Raw genomic sequence first — 18,706 nt, forward strand, 5'->3', positions numbered from 1 at the left:
ATTGGTTTCAAAGAACATCTTTATTTCTGCCTTCATTTTGTTATGTACCCAGTAGTCATTCAGGAGCAGGTTGTTCAGTTTCCATGTAGTTGATTGGTTTTGATTGAGTTTCTTAGTCCTGAGTTCTAGTTTGATTGCATTGTGGTCTGAGAGACAGTTTGTTATAATTTCTGTTCTTCTACATTTGCTGAGGAGTGCTTTACTTCCAACTATGTGGTCAATTTTGGAATAAGTGCAATGTGGTGCTGAGAAGAATGTATATTCTGTTGATTTGGGGTGGAGAGTTCTGTAGATGTCTATTAGGTCTGCTTGGTGCAGAGTTGAGTTCAATTTCCTGGATATCCTTGTTGACTTTCTGTCTTGTTGATCTGTCTAATGTTGACAGTGGGGTGTTAAAGTCTCCCATTATTATTGTATGGGAGTCTAAGTCTCTTTGTAGGTCTCTAAGGACTTGCTTTATGAATCTGGGTGCTCCTGTATTGGGTGCGTATATATTTAGGATAGTTAGCTCTTCCTGATGAATTGATCCCTTTACCATTATGTAATGGCCTTCTTTGTCTCTTTTGATCTTTGATGGTTTAAAGTCTGTTTTATCAGAGACTAGGATTGCAACCCCTGCTTTTTTTTTGTTTTCCATTTGTTTGGTAGATCTTCCTCCATCCCTTTATTTTGAGCCTATGTGTGTCTCTGTGTGTGAGATGGGTCTCCTGAAGACAGCAAACTGATGGGTCTTGACTCTTTATCCAATTTGCCAGTCTATGTCTTTTAATTGGAGCATTTAGTCCATTAACATTTAAGGTTAATATTGTTATGTGTGAACTTCATCCTGTCATTATGATATTAACTGGTTATTTTGCTTACTAGTTGATGCAATTTCTTTCTAGCATTGATGGACTTTACATTTTGACATGTTTTTGCAATGGCTGGTACCTGTTGTTCCTTTCCATGTTTAGTGCTTCCTTCAGGATCTCTTGTAGGGCAGGCCTGGTGGTGACAAAATCTCTAAGCATTTGCTTGTCTGTAAAGGATTTTATTTCTCCTTCACTTATGAAACTTAGTTTGGCTGGATATGAAATTCTGGGTTGAAAATTCTTTAAGAATGTTGAATATTGGCCCCCACTCTCTTCTGGCTTGGAGAGTTTCTGCCCAGAGATCTGCTATTAGTCTGATGGGCTTCCCTTTGTGTGTAACCCGACCTTTCTCTCTGGCTGCCCTTAACATTTTTTCCTTCATTTCAACTTTGGTGAATCTGACAATTATGTGTCTTGGAGTTGCTCTTCTCGAGGAGTATCTTTGTGACATTCTCTGTATTTCCTGAATTTGAATGTTGGCCTGCCTTACTAGGTTGGGGAAGTTCTCCTGGATGATATCCTGAAGAGTGTTTTCCAACTTGGTTCTGTTTTCCCCGTCACTTTCAGGCATACCAATCAGATGTAGATTTGGTCTTTTCACATAATCCCATGTTTCTTGGAGGCTTTGTTCATTTCTTTTTACTCTTTTTTCTCTACACTTCTCTTCTCACTTCATTTCATTCATTTGATCTTCAATCACTGATACTCTTTCTTCCAGATGATCGAGTCGATTACTGAAGCTTGTGCATTTGTCACGTAGTTCTTGTGTTATGGTTTTCATCTCTATCAGTTCTTTTAAGGACTTCTCTACATTGGTTATTCTAGTTAGCCATTCATCAAATCTTTTTTCAAGGTTTTTAGTTTCTTTGTGCTGGTTACATAGTTCCTCCTTTAGCTCTGAGAAGTCTGATTGACTGAAGCCTTCTCTCAACTCGTCAAAGTCATTCTCCGTCCAGTTTTGTTCCATTGCTGGTGATGAGCTGCATTCCTTTGGAGAGGGAGATGCGCTTTGATTTTTGAATTTCCAGCTTTTCTGCACTGCTTTTTCCCCATCTTTGTGGTTTTATCTGCCTTTGGTCTTTGATGATGGTGACGTACTGATGGGGTTTTGGTGTGGGTGTCCTTTGTTTGTTAGTTTTCCTTCTGACAATCAGGGCCTTCAGCTGTAGGTCTGTTGGAGTTTGCTTGAGGTCCACTCCAGACCCTGTTTGCCTGGGTATCAGCAGCGGAGGCTGCAGAAGATAGAATATTGCTGAACAGTGAGTGTTGCTGTCTGATTCTTGCTCTGGAAGCTTTGTCTCAGGGGTGTACCCTGCCATGTGAGGTGTGAGGTGTTGGTCTGCACCTAGTGGGGGATGTCTCCCAGTTAGGCTACTCAGGGGTCAGGGATCCACTTGAGCAGGCAGTCTGTCCATTCTCAGATCTCAACCTCCATGCTGGGAGATCCACTGCTCTCTTCAAAACTGTCAGACAGGGGCATTTACCTCTGCTGAGGTTTCTGCTGCTTTTTATTTAGCTATGACCTGTCCCTAGAGGAGGAGTGTACAGAGGCAGGCCAGCCTCCTTGAGCTGTGGTGGGCTCCACCCAATTGGAGCTTCCCAGTGGCTTTGTTTACCTACTTAAGCTTCAGCAATGGCAGGCGCCCCTCCCCCAGCCTCGCTGCCACCTTGCAGTTAGATCTCAGACTGCTGTGCTAGCAATGAGGGAGGCTCCGTGGGCCTGGGACCCTCTGGGCCAGGTGTGGGATATAATCTCCTGGTGTGCTATTTGTTAAGACCCTTGGTAAAGGGCAGTATTAGGGTGGGAGTGACCCGATTTTCCAGGTGTTGTGTGTCTCAATTTCCTTTGGCTAGGAAAAGGGATTCCCTTCCCCCTTGCGCTTCCCAGGTGAGGTGATGCCTCGCCCTGCTTTAGCTCTTGCTGGTTGGGCTGTACCCGTGGACCAGTGCCAACTGTCCTACACGACCCAGTGAGATGAGTACCTCAGTTGAAAATGCAGAAATCACCCGTCTTCTGTGTTGCTCACGCTGGGAGCTGGAGGCTGGAGCTGTTCCTATTTGGCCATCTTGGGTGCGCCCCCCACTTCTGAGGAGCATCTTGTACCAACCCAGCTAAGTGCCCTGTAGGGCAAGAACATGAGTTTGATTTTTTTTTTTTTTTTTTTTTTTTGTAGACAGAGTCTCATTCTCTCACCCAATCTGGAGTGCAAAGGCACCATCACAGCTCACTGCAGCCTCAGTGTTCCCAGGCTTAATCACTCATCTAGCCTCAGCCTCCTGTGTAGCTGGGACCACAGTCATGCACCACCATGCCTGACTAATTGTTTCATTTTTGTAGACATAGCATTCCCCTATGTTGTCCATGTTAGTCTTGAACTTTTTGGCCTCCAGTTATCCTCCCACCTCAGCCTCCCCAAGTGCTGGGATTACAGGTGTAAGCCACCATGCCCAGATTTAAGATCTTTTGAGGTCAGGAGAGGGAGGAAGCTTTGGAAAGCCTCTTAAGAAAGTGTCTTCAATTGACTATCAGACAAACCAGTCACCACTTATGGGATCCCCATTTTACAGATGAAGAAGCTAATAATTCGAGTTTCTACAGCTTGACCCAAATCACACAATTTGTCTTGTTCTCTCTTCAAATCCAACTAGGCTGAGGGAAAGAAATAATCATTTTAGAAAGATGTGGAGAGAAATAAAGGCAAAGCAATAGCTAGGGATGATAGATGCCAGGTCATCTCTAGCTTAGCAAAGGACTTCATATGAATGGATGTTGATAGTAACATTCAATTAACTCATCCCACATGGCAAACTTTCAGTTATATATGCTGGAATTTCTTCTGCTTCTCTGCCCTTAAATCTCTTCCATAAACTGGTGGTTTCTAAACAGTTCTTCTCAGTCCAGATCTTTCTCTTGAGTTCAATAATCCTGCATCCATTGCCCACTGGATTCTCCACCTGGATACTTTACAAGTATCTCCAATTTACCATGTTCAACAAGCCTTACCACTTTAGCCCAGCACTGATACCCCTCCTGTGCATCCCATCTAGGTGAGTGCCACTATCATCCAATCAGGGAAGCCATCACCAGGGAGTCATCCCCGATCCCTCCTCACATCTAATCCCTCACAATTTCAGTCACTTGTATCTCCTGAACAGCTCTCCATTCCATCTGCTCATCCCCATCTCCAGCACCATCCCATGTCTTTTAGCTCAGTCATTTCTATACCATATGGTGAATTTATCTTCCGTATTGGTCTCCTGGACTAGATATTCTCCACTCCCCCATGCCAATTCTGTCATTCATTCTGTAGCCAGAATGTTCTCTCAAATTCAAATCTTACAGGACCACTTTCCTACCTAAAATCTTGCAATGCTGCTTCCTCAATACAGAATAAAGCTCAAATGAATGACATACAAGAGCCTTAAAAATTTGGCCCTTGCTGCAATTTTATCGTCATCCTCTATTGCTTGCCTTACAAACTGTAGCAGACTCTTTTGGTGGCCTGCATACACCCCTTGGCTTCATCACATCCATATGCAGAAACCAACTTCCAGGGGAGAGTGTTGCTTCATACTTCCTTGAGGCCTGTGCTCTGTCAGGAACACATGGCAGGCCAGAAGAAGGAGCGAACTGACCCCCAGGAGTCGTCCTCAACCAATGGCAGGGATTTAGTATATGAAAAGCACAGCTCCATTGCCCCATCAGTGGGATAACTCTGAGGCCTATGTTATATACCATTTTCCAGAGTTTCCCCACTGCGCTGAACTCCAGTTGCCCCTCCGGTAGCTTACAGTAGCTGGCTTGATGACATAACCTTCACTGGCTGCGTTCCCTTCCCTGTCTGACTCTCCTGCTTCACCACTGGCGTTTTCTTTGACTTCCCCTAAAAAACTCTTGGACTTGAATCTTTGTCTCAAGGTCAGCTGCTGTTGAGGTCAACTAAGACACATCCTCATGCTCTGGTGTTTCCGAGAGACTTCCAGTCCCCCAAGCCCATGATGCACTCTCCCACTTAGAACAGCCATTTGACAAGTGCCCACTCCTTTCTTTCTTCTTCCAGCAAACTTCTACTCATTCTCTACAACTCAAAGTAGCCTCCTCTGTGAAGAATTATCTGAATCTTTCCTACCACATGATTACGCAGCTGAATTAATTCTTTCTGTGCTTGGTTGTGCTTTGTACATATTTTAATTTATAATATATATTTAAATTCATAATTAATTTATATTTTAATGTATAATTTTATTTATAATTATTTATATCAACTGGTAATTCTGCACATATGTGTCTCCTTGACAGGGACTAGTTGCTCTTTAAGGTCAAGAATAATTTTCTGTGATCTAGACCACAACTTGCCATATGATGAAGTGATTGAAACATTTTGGTAAATAAGTAAGTTGACTATTGGAAGTTAGGGATGCAAAAAGCAGTGACACGACAGTTAAAAGCTCCATGAAAAGGCATTCATTAATTCATTTGTTGTCTGATTATTGAGCACCTACTACATGTCAGGTACTATTCCAGGCATCTGAGATACAGTAGTAGGCAAAACAGATCTCCTTCCTGGTGGAGTTTATATCATAACACAGGAGATATATAGTAAACTATAAACACATGCATGGTTAGTATGGTTAGAAGCTACTAAATTCTATGAACCAAAAAGCTGAATAGGGCAAGCAAATCAGGGAGTGCTGGAAAGGGGTAGCGATAGGAATGCAGGTTGCAAGTAGGATATAATGGGATCCAGAAATCACAATAATATAACTGAAAAGAAGAGTGTGTGCATTACGCTGGAGTTGTTATGAAAGTTAGTTGACAAGGTTAATTATCAACATGCAGTACAGTAATTTTGCTTTTAGTAGGCTAGACATTTGTGGCTTCAGAGCACACCAGCCCTATTCTATCTAGGCTTGAAATATCCTTAGTTAAAAATGACTGCTTTCTTAGACATGTGGTCCCCAGGCAGATTGCCTGCTGTGAATCCAGTTTTTAATGCAAAATGTCTTTCCAGCACAGAAGTTCACTGCCAATTTATTGAAGTTCATGGGGAGAATGATATCAGTTGACAAAAATATATTAGAGAGGGGTGCTGAGTTTCAGGAGGTAAAGTGGAGGGATAAAATAGACCAAGGACTATGCATCCAGGAAAGCAAACATTTTCAACTAAATTCATATCACAGTTACCATCAATCCACTTCTCAGCAAAACCACCCAGGTTGGAAAAAAATACTGCATGAGCAATCAGAATTATTCTTCTCCACCTAATAGTTAATATAGTGAATTTACCTTTTGAACATTCTCATATAAAAAGAACTGCAAAGATTAGAGAGTTGAATGGGATCCAGGGGTATAAGAATATTTTTAAGAGCAAATTACTTATAAATTAGATTGACGGAGATTCTAAGGGAGATGATGGCTCACTGTAACGGGAGGCTCTAAAAATAAAATTCTGAAAATATAAATCACAAAAGGTCTCAATGGGGAAGAAAGGCAAAGGCAAGAGGCACTTAAGGAAACCACTACCAGTTCACAGAGAATTCTGTGAATTTGGTATTTTAATATTTATAAGGACGCCAGAGCTTTCAGGGTTTCCTGCCAGGAGCCTGGATCACTGCAGAGGATGGAATACTGAGAAAGGCCTCTTTAAACTTTCCAGTGGCTCCTGGAGCACATAACATGACCCAGATTTCTTTACATGGCACTTGGGGTCATTGCAGTCAGACCCTTGGCAGCACTGTTAGTTCATCTCTCTCACACTGTGCCTCAGTCCTTGGGACCTGCTACGATTTGAATGTCCCCTCCAAAACTCATGTTGAAATTTAATTGCCACTGTGACAATATCAAGAGGAGAGACCTTTAAGAGGTGATTAAGTCCTGGGGCTTTGCCCTCACAAATGGACTATGCCATTACTGTGAAAGAGGGTTATTTATGGTGAGAGTGGGCTCCTGATCAAAACATGAAGTTTGGCTCCCATTTCTCTCTGACACATGCACACTCTCTTGCCACACCAGACCTTCCACCGTGTTATGATATAGCAAGAAGGTTCTCACCAAATGCAGCTGCTTGATCTTAGACTTTCCAGCCTCCAGGACCATGAGCCAAATAAACTTCTTCTTTTTTGTAAACTACCCAGGTTGTGGTATTCTGTTAGAGCAGCAGGAAGCAGACAAAGACAGCCCCAAGGCTCCATCAGGGAGAAACTCCTGGCACTTTCCAGGTGCTCACACCTCCCTGTCCCTTTCCAGCCTCCTGTCTCCAGCTCTATCCTTCCACTCCTACCTCCTGCCCAGGGGAGTAGACAACCCATTCTGTAGAGCATATCCTCTCTAATTTCTTTTCATAACACATGTTAACACATCAGGGCACTTGCTCCCTCATTTATCTCCCTTTATTACAGTATAAAATCTGTAAAGGGAGGGAATGTATTCTGTTATATCCTTATATACCCTTATATTATATCCCCTTTGCCTAGCACAGTACTTAACACATAGTAAGCGTTTAATAAAAGTTAGATGAGTAAATAGAGTAAACAGATGAGTAATGAGTTAATGCAAGATACACACAAAAAAGTATTGCAGGAAGCATTCAACAATCCAGCGGACATTTATTCAGCGAGTTAGTGTGTACCACGTGGTAATGTTCTCATGAGGATATATTATTATTTCCACTTTGCTGAAGAAAAAATGGTGGCTCAGAGAGTTAGACAACCAATCCAAGTGTGGGAGGCTGAATAATAGCCCCCAAAGATGTCCAAGTCCTCATGCCTGGGACCTGCGAGTATTACCTTGTACAGCCAAAGGAATTTTGCAGACGTGATTAAGTTAAAGATCTTGAAATGGGGAGATTATCCTGGATTATCAGGGCGGCACCAATATAATCACAAGTATTCTTACAAGAGGAAAATAGAAGGACATTTTACTACAGAAGAAGGTGATCTAATCTCTCACTGTAGAGTGAGAGATTTAATGAGGCTACTGCTGGCTTTGAAGATGGAGAAAGGGGCCATGAGCAAAAGAATGCCAGGAATGCAGCTCTAGAAGCTGAAAAAGACAAGGAAATGGGTTCTCCCCTGGACCCTCTGGTAGGGTGGCCCTACTGAAACCCTGATTGCTGACTACTGACCTCCAGAAGTGTAAGGGAATAAATATGTATTGTTTTATGGTACCAAATTGTAGTTAATCTGTCAGAGCAGCCATAAGAAATTAATACATTAAGATTACAAATACAGTTCAGTACAGGCGAGTCAGCAGGTGCATTGTCCTAACTCTGGAGCTCTGCCATTACTAGCTGTGTGGTTTTGGATGAATTACTTTATCTCTTAGTCTCAGGGCAAAAAGTGATGTGAAACACCATTCTTGCAGAAACATCAGGCAATAGCCTTGTTTGTGCTCTGTGAGGTGGGCCGATGCTCATCTTAGCATTGCCCTTGTGGACAGGACACCACTGGACAGAGGCAGGTGGAGACAATTAGCTGTGCACTGCCCACCGCTCAAATGTTCCTACAGCAGCCCTGTTAAGGAGAGTTGCACCTGCAGCCTGGGGAAAGCAGGGGCTGGGTGTGGTACAGGGAAAGGGGCTCTGTATTCTGGGGTGGGGATGTTTCATATGCTTCCAGATGCATTACCTATTTAATCCTCAGCATTGCTGCGGTTAATACTTCCTTTTTATAGATGAGGAAAGTGAGAATTTGAGAGATTTAATACTTTATCCAAGGTTACATGGAAAGTGGCTGAGCTGGGACTTGAACCCACGTCTTTCTAGTGTCATTACTAAGATTATGTAGTTAACATCAGTGTTGGTGGTTCTCATGGTGGGACCAGCAGCATCAGCATCAATTGGGAATTTATTAGAAATATAAATTCTCAGGTTCCACCTCAGATCTACTGAATTACAAATTCTGAGGTGGGGGTGGCAGATAGGAATCTGTGTTTGAACAGGCTGTCCTGGAGATTCTGATAGCCATTCAAGTCTGAGAGCCATTGCTCTATGCTCGTTGCCTCAGAGTCCTTCAGAAGGACTGTTGCCATCTCAACCCAGGCTTAGGCTGCTTGCTACTCTGAGTTACTGTTTAGCAGCAGTGGTAGAAAGCGGCCAGCGTGTACAGTGCACGGATACTTCCAGACCTGCCATCCGGAAGGGTGGGTATGGCGTATGTCCTCTTGGTGGAGGGTTTCGGAGGGAGATGAAGGGGGATCCAGCACAGAGTCAGAAATTCTGCCGACTGCCTGGACAGTGAGTTTGATATGAACCGTTCAGTAAGACATGGCTAAACATCATCTTTATTCTTTTTCAGAATTGTCTAATAATTAGCCTGAGACAACAAAAGGAGGCCGATGTTGTCTCTGTTAACAACCATTTGATTAAGCTACAGGTTTAAAGCACCTGCCTGTATCTGGAATTCTCCATGTTAGACATGGTCCCTATGTTCCTTGGAGCTTATAAGGCAGGGAGATGGAACTTCAATGATGGAAGCCCAGAGAATACATATCACAGAGTAGTGGGGCATGAGTTAGATTCTGGAGGAGAGTTTCAGGCCTCCATGTTCTACTGGCCTCATGAAGAATTTGTGAGCTTGGACATTCATGAATGATGTATCTGTTCATCCGTTTTTTTTCCTGGCACAGACATCTGAGGTCAAGTTGCCCCAGCCCGCCCCTGAGGGCCCTCTATGGTCTGCGAATGTCTCGTCACCTCCTCACGCTGTGTTCTGTGTGGGAACAGCATAGGCGGGCCTTCATTCTCCAGCTCTGGATCACTGTGTTTTACACCTACAGAGCTGGAAGTGGGAGGTGGAGGGTTGAATACGGAAAGGGACGGTGAGGGCTAACCTAGCAGTGAGATAGCTGCAAACTGAGGCTTATGTATTTTGTTGGGGAAAAAAAATCTGACGATGAAATCTTTCTAGGCAACAAACCTAAAGAAATGATAGATATGGTGAGAGAGTGGAAAGACAATTTTTCAGCTTTTGGTTCTTATATAACCCCTTAGACTTGTAGCATATTTTGAGATGACCCCTTTGCTGAACCAACTTCTGGTTTCTCCTCCTGTGCTCAGCTACTGCCAACATAGCCTGTGACACACTCACAAAGGTTGCAGCAACTCAACAGTGATCCAGTCAGTGAATTGATGTTTTCAATCTGACATAGTTTAATTCTTGCCCTCCCTGCCCCCAAGTAGGAGTCAAACCACAAGAAGCACCAACATCTTACTTGTCCTGCCTCTTCATCTGTGCCACAGTATTTTTATTCATTCATTTGTTCATTAACTCTTTACTTAGCCAGTATTTGTGCCAGTAACTGTGCTAATTATGGGGTATGCAATGATGAGAAAAAGCAAATGCACTCCTGCCCTCATGCTTAGAGTCTGGAGTGGGACTCAGACATCCATCAAATAAGAACAAACACAATTGTGGACCTGTGATTCCAGCACTCTAGCCTTAGGGAACCATGTCTGCAAAGGGTCCAGTAAGGAGAGGCTTAGCCACTGGGATAGGCTGAAGGAAGGCCAGAGAAGGGGGGAAAGAGAGAGAAGAGAAGAGAGGGGATAGGGAGAAGAGAGAGAGAGAAGAGAGAGAGAAAGAAAGAGAAAGAAAGAAAGAAAAATGAAATTGAGTTGGGTGTAGGGGTATCAGACTTTGCAGGACATGTTAGTTGATCCTGTATTTACCCCGATAGCCACAGGTTTTACCAGGAGAGCATTGTGATTAGATTTATGTTTTGAAAAGTCACTTTAGCTTCTTTGAGGGACTGGAGAAGATTCACAGAGTGCTGCTGAGAAGTGATGATGATAGCTAACCTAGGATGGCCATGGTGGGGATAGAGGGAAGAGGACAGATTCAAGAGATACTCAAGAGGTAAATTAACTAGCTGGGTGATGGATTGGATATTAGTGGAGGGAGAGGGATCAACAATGAATCAAATTCTGGTTTAAGTAATATTAGTAACCAATATGTTTTGTGCCTAATACATATAGGCACAGTCCTAAGTGCTTTTGTGTGTTGTCACTTAATCCTCAGAATGTTCCTGGAAGAGAGGTAGGATTACCATCATCCAAATGGGGAAGCAGGGGCACAGAGAAGTTAAATGTGTTCCCTAAGATCACATAGCTAGTAAATGACAGAGCCAGGATTTGAACCCAGGCAGCCTCCCTTTAGATCCTGTGATGGCAACTATGACATTGAACCATCTCTTGAAAATATCAACTTGGGATTTGGCAAAAGGGCATATTGTGATTGAGCAGGTATGGTTTCATTGTGCTAGTTTCTACTGCTGCCATCACAAGTTACTATACACTTTGTAGCTTAAAAAAGCACCCCTTCACTAACTCACAGTTCTATAGGTCAGACATCTGGGTACGGTGTGGCTCGTCTGGTTCTCTGCTCTGGGTTTTATAAGATTGAAATCAAGGTGTTATCAGGCTGCATTCTTTCTGGAGGCTCTGGGCCTGGGTCTGCTGCAAGTTTCTTGGCTGTGGGTCAAGTTCATCTCACGCCTTGAATCTGACTTCCCCTTCTGCCTGTTTTGCCTTTTTCTGCCACACCTCTCTGATAGCCTCTACCTTGGGCCCATCTGGACAATTCACGCTGATCTCTCTCTTTTAAGTTCATTTGATATTAACTTTTAATTTCTCCTGCAAAGTCCCTTGTCAACAGTGAGTACCCAGGGAATGAGAATTCATGTTTAGAAATCTGCTCTCACACTAGCCAATTCGTGGCCGCTATTGCTGCTGCTGGTCCACACTCTTAATGGCAAAGTCCTAAAGCATTGGCTTTAATGAGTTTGTGCCAATGGTTTTGCGTGTGTTTTAGGACCAGTGATGGAAACTCTGTGAAGCTTCCTGCTATTTTCCCTTTACATGGGATAGAAGGGCTGGAAGGTTCACGGGGATGGTGCTGAAGAAGGGGAAACTGAAGTATAGACACATAGAGAGCTATGCTGAAATTTTAGAGTTCAGGCTAGAACTTAGTTGACCAAGTATTGGATCAGAGCTATTCCTTTCCTGTCCTTTGCTCAATTTTTCATTTAATTATTCATTCATTCATTTTTTTTCAGCTATCCATAACAGTTATCAAGCACCTTCTCTATGAGATGTTTTAGCAGGTTCATGACATAGAAGGCATTTACAGACTTTGCTCCCGTCGAGCAAACTATGTAGTGGGAATTACATACATCAAACAAATATTCCTACAAGTAACTAGATATTTGTCATAAAATTAATATAAAAGAAATGTAGAGGCTTCCAAGAAAGCTTACACTAAGGAGATCCAACCTTGTCTGTTAAGTATCAGGAATTAGAAGTGACCTTTAAACTGAGGCCGAGATGATAGATGATTCGGGTGGGATAACATTAAAGGAGGGGGAGTGACGTGTGGGGATGTTCTGGGGTGCAGGAAAGAATGGAAGAATCAGGGAAAGTAAATGTGGCAGGAAAATACTTGGGGAAGAAGAGAATGTCGTGAGCTAAGTTTAGAGAGGAGAAGTGGGTCAGATTGACCCTGGCCTTGAAGGCCATGGAAAGGAATTTCAATTTTATCCTAGAAAATGGGAAGTCACAGGGGAGTGGAGTCTCATGCTGAGTTTTGAATTTTTAAAAAGAGCATTCTGGCTGTTGTGGAAAATAGAATAGGAGATGAAGATGGAAGACACGTGACTGTGGACACATGGGGTGTGTTCAGGGAGGCTAATGAGGAGATACTGCAATAGTCCAGGTGAGAAGTAGCTTGATCCAAGGTGCTGGGCTAGGATAGGGGCAGAAGAGGCGAAGAACAGAAAGTGGATCTGGGAGATTTGGGAGGTGGAATTGTCTTGACCTGGTGTTGGATCAGATGTGGGAGTGACGAAGGAGAAGGTCAAGATGACTTCTGGTTTCTGCCATATTTGTGGCTCTTCTCATAACAAAACAATTAAACATTATATTCCTATATATAATAAAAAGCCTTATTTTTTTGATAGTTTAGTTTTTATTATATTGCAACCATTATGATTTTGTTGGCAAGAAACCCTGTTTAATATCACCTGGAAAGAATTTATGTTTCACTAGATTTGTCAAAGGAGCTCACAGATTTTGTATTATGTATTTGTATTAACTTTCAGCATGCTAATATTCTTCTAATGTTCCCAATATCTCCATTTTATTTCTTCCTCATTTCAACTAGGGCTAGAGAATGCAAACAATAGCCTCTTGACAAGGAAATTAGGAAAGGAAGCATCATATCATCATATCCCCATCTCTTTATAACAGTCGCTGCCTCATTTAGCTTAAGTCTATTTTGATTTTGTCCATGTGGCCCATTGGTTGTTACTAGCTTTAATGATCAAATATTCACTCCTGCCTTGTTCACACAAAGCATGATTTAGCCACAGTGTATACGCCTGGGTGGATATTAACAACATGCACCTGGAACCTGACAGCACCAGCTAAAATACAGAAACCTGTCGCACACTCCACAACCACAGCTTGAAGCTTGTTTTGATGGAATCCTCCTTGGCTCTTGCATTTCTCCTTGTGGATGCTCTGACATCAGATTTTCTGGGTTTAAATTAATCCCAGACCTTCTATCTACCACTGGGGTACCTTAGACATTTACCTCATCTGCTTCCTTATTTGTAAAAAGGAGATTGAATCGGGCTATTGGAAGTATTGCATTAAATAACCCATATGAAGCCTTTAGCTCAGCATATAGGAAGTACTCTGCATATGGGGGTTACTGTTTTCATTGTTAGGGAAGGGAAGTGCTAGCATATCCTGTTTTTTCCTTTTGTTCTTCTCTGGTGATGACAGTTTAGAGGGCTGGGGGTCTTCTCTTAGGAGAAAAAGACGGTACTGAGCAGGCTTATGGTCCCAAGCCCAGTTTTGCAAAACAGGCCTTGCCAAATTGTTGCTCTGGCTGTGGACATCACAGTGAACAGAAGCTGTGGGCTGCTGCCTCTCATGTGAGCTTGCACCCTGTTCTTTCATTCAACTGGCTCAATACAGCCATAAGTGCCTGGGGACTGAGCAAATCTGGCCTCTTCAGCGTTCTGTCTGAATGAATGCTTCTCAAATATGTTGGCAGGAGGCCAAGAGTTGACTTGATGGAGTCCTTGAGCAAATCAATTAGCCTCTCTGAAAAGAGGGTTGATGACACTAATGACAAGAAGGTGGAGGAAGGGCAACAGTCCAGTGAAGGTCCTTTACCGGTTGACCCCACTCGTCTCTCCATCCTCTCTCCCAAGCTGCCTGCCCTGCTCATCCCCTGCCTGAGCCTCCAAGTGATCGCTATCCACAAGCCCTTTCAATGGCTTTGTGCCTTTGCACAGGTTCTCTCTTTCGAATATCCTTCCTAAACATCATCACCTTCTTTGATTTGTAAGTTCTTGCTTATCCTTCAAGGCTCAGGTCAAATGTCACTTCTCTCGGATATTTTCTTATTCATTCATTCCACAAATATTTCTTAAGCAAGGCATGTGCTGGACATGTAAGATACAGCTGTGAACAAGACAGACAAAGCACCAGCTCTCATGGGGCTGGCTGACAATAACAAACCATAAAATGTCATGTGCTGGTAAGTACTATGGAAAGTCAAAATGAGGTGGGCAGGTGTGGGGTCAGTGGTGGAAGGAACTGATCAGAGGAAGTTATTTTTGAACTGAGACCTGTGGGATGAGAAGAAGCCAGACATGTGAAGAGCAAGGGTCCTGGGTCCCAAACAAGCTGGTTTTGTTTGAAGGATGAAAAGAAAGTTGGCATGACTAAAACATGTGAGGGCACGGGGGATGGTGGTGTGAGGTGAGATCACAAAGACCTCAGGTAAGGAGTTCAGATTTTATGCTCGGTAAACAGAGAGATGAAATCTGATTTTCCATTTGTAATGGCACTATGCTGTGTAGAGAACTGATGAGAGAGAACTGAAGGGGAGAGAAGAGGAGAGGAGAGGGAGAAGTCTGGGAGCTGGTTCGGAGGCTGTTGCAGCAGTCTGGGATGGCAACGATGGTGGTTTGGTCACAGTTACAGCTATAGAGTGGGCAGAAGTAGACCATTTAGAGATATATTTGGAAATACAGTGAATGCCATTTACTGAGGTGGGAGAGATTTGGTGGTAAAGATGGTCAGGGGGTTGGGGTGTCTGAAGTCTATTTTGGACATGTTAATTTTGAGATGTCTATTAGACAGCTGAAGGGAAATGTCAAGTAGTTAATTGAATCTACAGGTGTGAATCTTGAGGGAAGAGATCAGGAATCTATATATATTTTAAGAGTCATCAGCATATAGATGGTATTTAAAACCATGAGATTGACAAAGATCTCCTTGGAGGGAGTGTAGAAGGCACAGGGAAGAAGAGAGGATGATATCCAGGAAGACATCCACATATTGCAGTCCTGTACACTGCCCTTCCATGCCTCACCCCAGTGACCTCCCTTACCACCACCAAGGATAGGACATGTATCTCGCTCCTCTTTTCTATTCCCTAGAGGGTGAATAGTGACTTCTCCCTCCTTTGCAGGGCTGTTAAGATTCTCAAGATCCTAGATTCTCCCACCTCTGCAGGTCTCACATCATATCAAACATATTAAAATTCTCCTTTATTCTACGTTAATGTTAATTATAGTCATGTACCATATAATGACATTTTGGTCAGTAACAGACTGTATATATGACAGTGGTCCCATAAGATTATACCATATATTTACCATACCTTTTCTATGTTTAGACACACAAATACTTACCATTTTGTTACAACTGCCTGCAGTATTCAGTACAGTAACATGCTGTATAGCTTTGTAGCCTAGGAGCCATAAGCCATCCCACGTAGCTTAGGTGGGTGGTAGGCTATGCCATCTAGGTTTGTGTGAGTGTGCTCTATGATGTTTGCATGATGACAAAATCACCTAAGGATGCATTTCTCAGGCATACCCCTGCCATCAAGTGACAATGGTTATAATTCCTTAGTTGCAGTGGACTAGTTTGACATGATCCACTTTGTAGATATTTAATCAAGATATCATTTGATTTTGATCTTTGCAGTTTTATTTGTACATTTTAGAGTCAACTCCATTTTTAAGGTTTCATGCTATTTTTGGATATCCTTAGAAAGCTTGTAGTGCAAGGGCATGGAACCTCAGCATGTGATTAGTGAAGTGAGCTTGCTCCTTTGACTCCTGACAATATTTTTTACCCTTTAAAGGCACTTAAACAGCTTCACATTATAACCATGTGTTTTATGTCTAAGTGTCTGTTGCCCTCATTAGACTGTAAGTTTGAAGAGGGCAAGAGAAACCTCAGAACCTAGTTTGTGGCAGGGACTCAATAATATTTATTTATGGAAGCAACTTTTTTGGAATGAGAAAAAGCCAAGCCCAGGGACACAGTGTGCTTTCTATCTTCACTTGAGAGAAGGCTCTTACCCCCTGCCTTGCAACACATGTAATGTGGACATGCTTTTCTCCAGCACTCTTAAAAAGGAATCAGTGTTGTACAGAATATTGAAGCTGTGGGCTTGAGTCCCTTACTAGCTGTGCCTCTTGCATCAGAAAATGAATGTCTATTGGCCTGATTTTTGTGGGGGCCAAATTAAATCATTTTAGTAAAACTTTGTGAAGCTTAAAACACTGTATTTTTAAAATAATGTACTGTTTTCTAAAATGGAAAAAAAAAAAAGTTAAAGATCTTACAACTCAGGCCTCAGGGAATGTTTCTGGAATTTTCTAGAAAGTGGGATATAAAATAATCTTTTGTTGCCTGATTCCTGGCCCTAAAAAAACCACAACTGGATCCAAACAATGGTCCTTTAGAGAGGAGCCCTTGTAAGAAAGTCCTTTGGTAATAAGCCAGTCAAACTGTCCTTGTAAGTCCCTTGGAGGTAGAGAATGGGAAGGAGTGCTGGCCGTCCCAGGTCACATTCTGGTCCGCTGAAACATAGTGATGCTGCATAACTGCGTCTTTATTGCTCAAGAACTGAATCTGGACCTGATCTTCACCTCTTGTGATGAAGAGGAGACAGGATTATGCAGATTATCCCCATTTCTAGGTGCCAAGTAGTTCTAATGAGCTACAGTGAAATTAGGTCCACCTTGGCTATGCCCTGCTAAATATGTCAAAGGCTCTAAAGCATTCTGTTGAGAACTTCAGATTTTATAAGCCTGCCACAAACATAACATTTGGAAAGGGATTTTGGCCAGAGAAGAGATGCAGATCTGTGCTGTCATCTACATGTATTGCGTGCGGGGCCCAGCCTGGTCTGGGTGAGGTCACACTGCAGCTGTCCTCTGTTCCACCTCTGCCATCTTGTGCTTGAGGACAGAAGGAGGGGGTATTAAACTGGCTGGGCCATAGTTTAAAATTGTCTCCAATATGCAATTTCTATTCAACACATTGCTGTCTGCCATTGCTCTCTCTGTGCAGGGCTGAATGATAATATGGAAGCTGTTAAGAATGAATGTCTATTTTATATTTTAGCTGCATGACATTCTTTTTACATGAGGGGGATAAGATGCTATCTATTTATTTTCATACTCAGATATGTCACAAGTATTGATTACTTTGAGAAACTTTAGTAGTTAATATAGCAATAACCTCCCCTTCTTTACCAAGTACTCAGTTTGTAAGTTCTTCAAAAATGAAGGGTAGATTATTCAATGGAAAATAATGAATCTGGTAGAAGAGATCAGCAGTGTGACAAGCCTCTGATAACTGGAGTGGAAAATGAGTGATAATTAGCAGTCTTCCATGGATGTGGGGATTGAGAATGGGCACACTATCCTTCTACAAAGTGTACAAATATAGATTTTTCTGAACTAAACCACCAAATTTTGAATCACTGTTCTTTGTAGCAATAGGTAATTAGATTAAAACCATGAAAACATCTTACTTCCCTAAGCATCTTGTATGCAGCAAGTTCACTGGTGACTGGAGCAAGTTCATTGGTAACATTCTTCCTGCTCTCTTCCTGTCTGTCCATGCTTCAGGGGCCAATTCTAGCTCTACCTGCTCTAGGGAACTGAACAGTCCAATTCAAAGGAATCTCTGCCTGTTCTGAACTTAACAACTCAGTGTACCACTCATTTGAGATTTGGCATGTACTACTTGTTGTGAATTGTCTTAATGTTAAATTGTATTATGATGATGAATCTGGATATGGAATCTCAATCAATTTGTTTCAAGTCTATGTGACTCAGTTTTCTCATGTGAAATGGAGGATAATACATTCACCTTTAGAGTCCTGAAAATTGAGAGAACATATCCACATCAGTATGTATATACATACTCTATATTCCCACATTGTGTGGTACATAGTAAGCGATCAATAAAATTAATTTCTCTCCATCCCCGTAACGGGACTTCAAAGCAGTAGAGGCTCTTCCTCATAACTGGTTGTTATCTCCAGATCTTTAAACCTAGTTGGAGCTCAATTTGTTTGTGGCTTTGGCTGATTTATCTTTTCTTTTCCCCAAGAGGCATAGCACTGAACCTTTAAGACTAGTAATTGCATCTCAGGCATGGTTCAAAAAGATCTATACTCCACTGCTGTTTTTAGCTAGCTTGTTCAGACCCACCCCATGGTATGTACTGGAGATTTATTTTAGACAAAATCATCTTCTAGATATCCAGCCAATTGAACAAAGCCACCTTCCTCTTTAACAGCTTTTACACTGCCTACCTCCTTGCCCCCAGCCATGGCTCCCAACCCTACAGACATACACTAGTGGGTGTGCTGTGCACTAGAGGAAGAGCGGGACGAGGTGGGCCCTATTCTGGGGGCCAGCATCTGTACAATCTGATAGAAACAATACCAAGCCTTTATAGATTTTTTTCACAGCTTTGCTTTCTAAAAATGGGATTTAACATATATTCATGACCAAATCTAACCCATTCCTT

At 42.4% G+C, this 18,706-nt stretch overlaps 1 protein-coding gene across 2 annotated transcripts in view; it reads right to left on the reverse strand.

Moving 5' to 3' along the window:
* PCSK5 (proprotein convertase subtilisin/kexin type 5) overlaps nucleotides 1–18,706 on the reverse strand; it is a 464,591-nt gene that overhangs the window by 140,616 nt on the left and 305,269 nt on the right. The gene's annotated exons all lie outside the window — the stretch shown is intronic.

Source organism: Trachypithecus francoisi, unplaced genomic scaffold, assembly GCF_009764315.1.
Source record: "Trachypithecus francoisi isolate TF-2019V2 unplaced genomic scaffold, Tfra_2.0 Lachesis_group16, whole genome shotgun sequence".
NCBI classification, from domain to species: Eukaryota; Metazoa; Chordata; class Mammalia; order Primates; family Cercopithecidae; genus Trachypithecus; species Trachypithecus francoisi.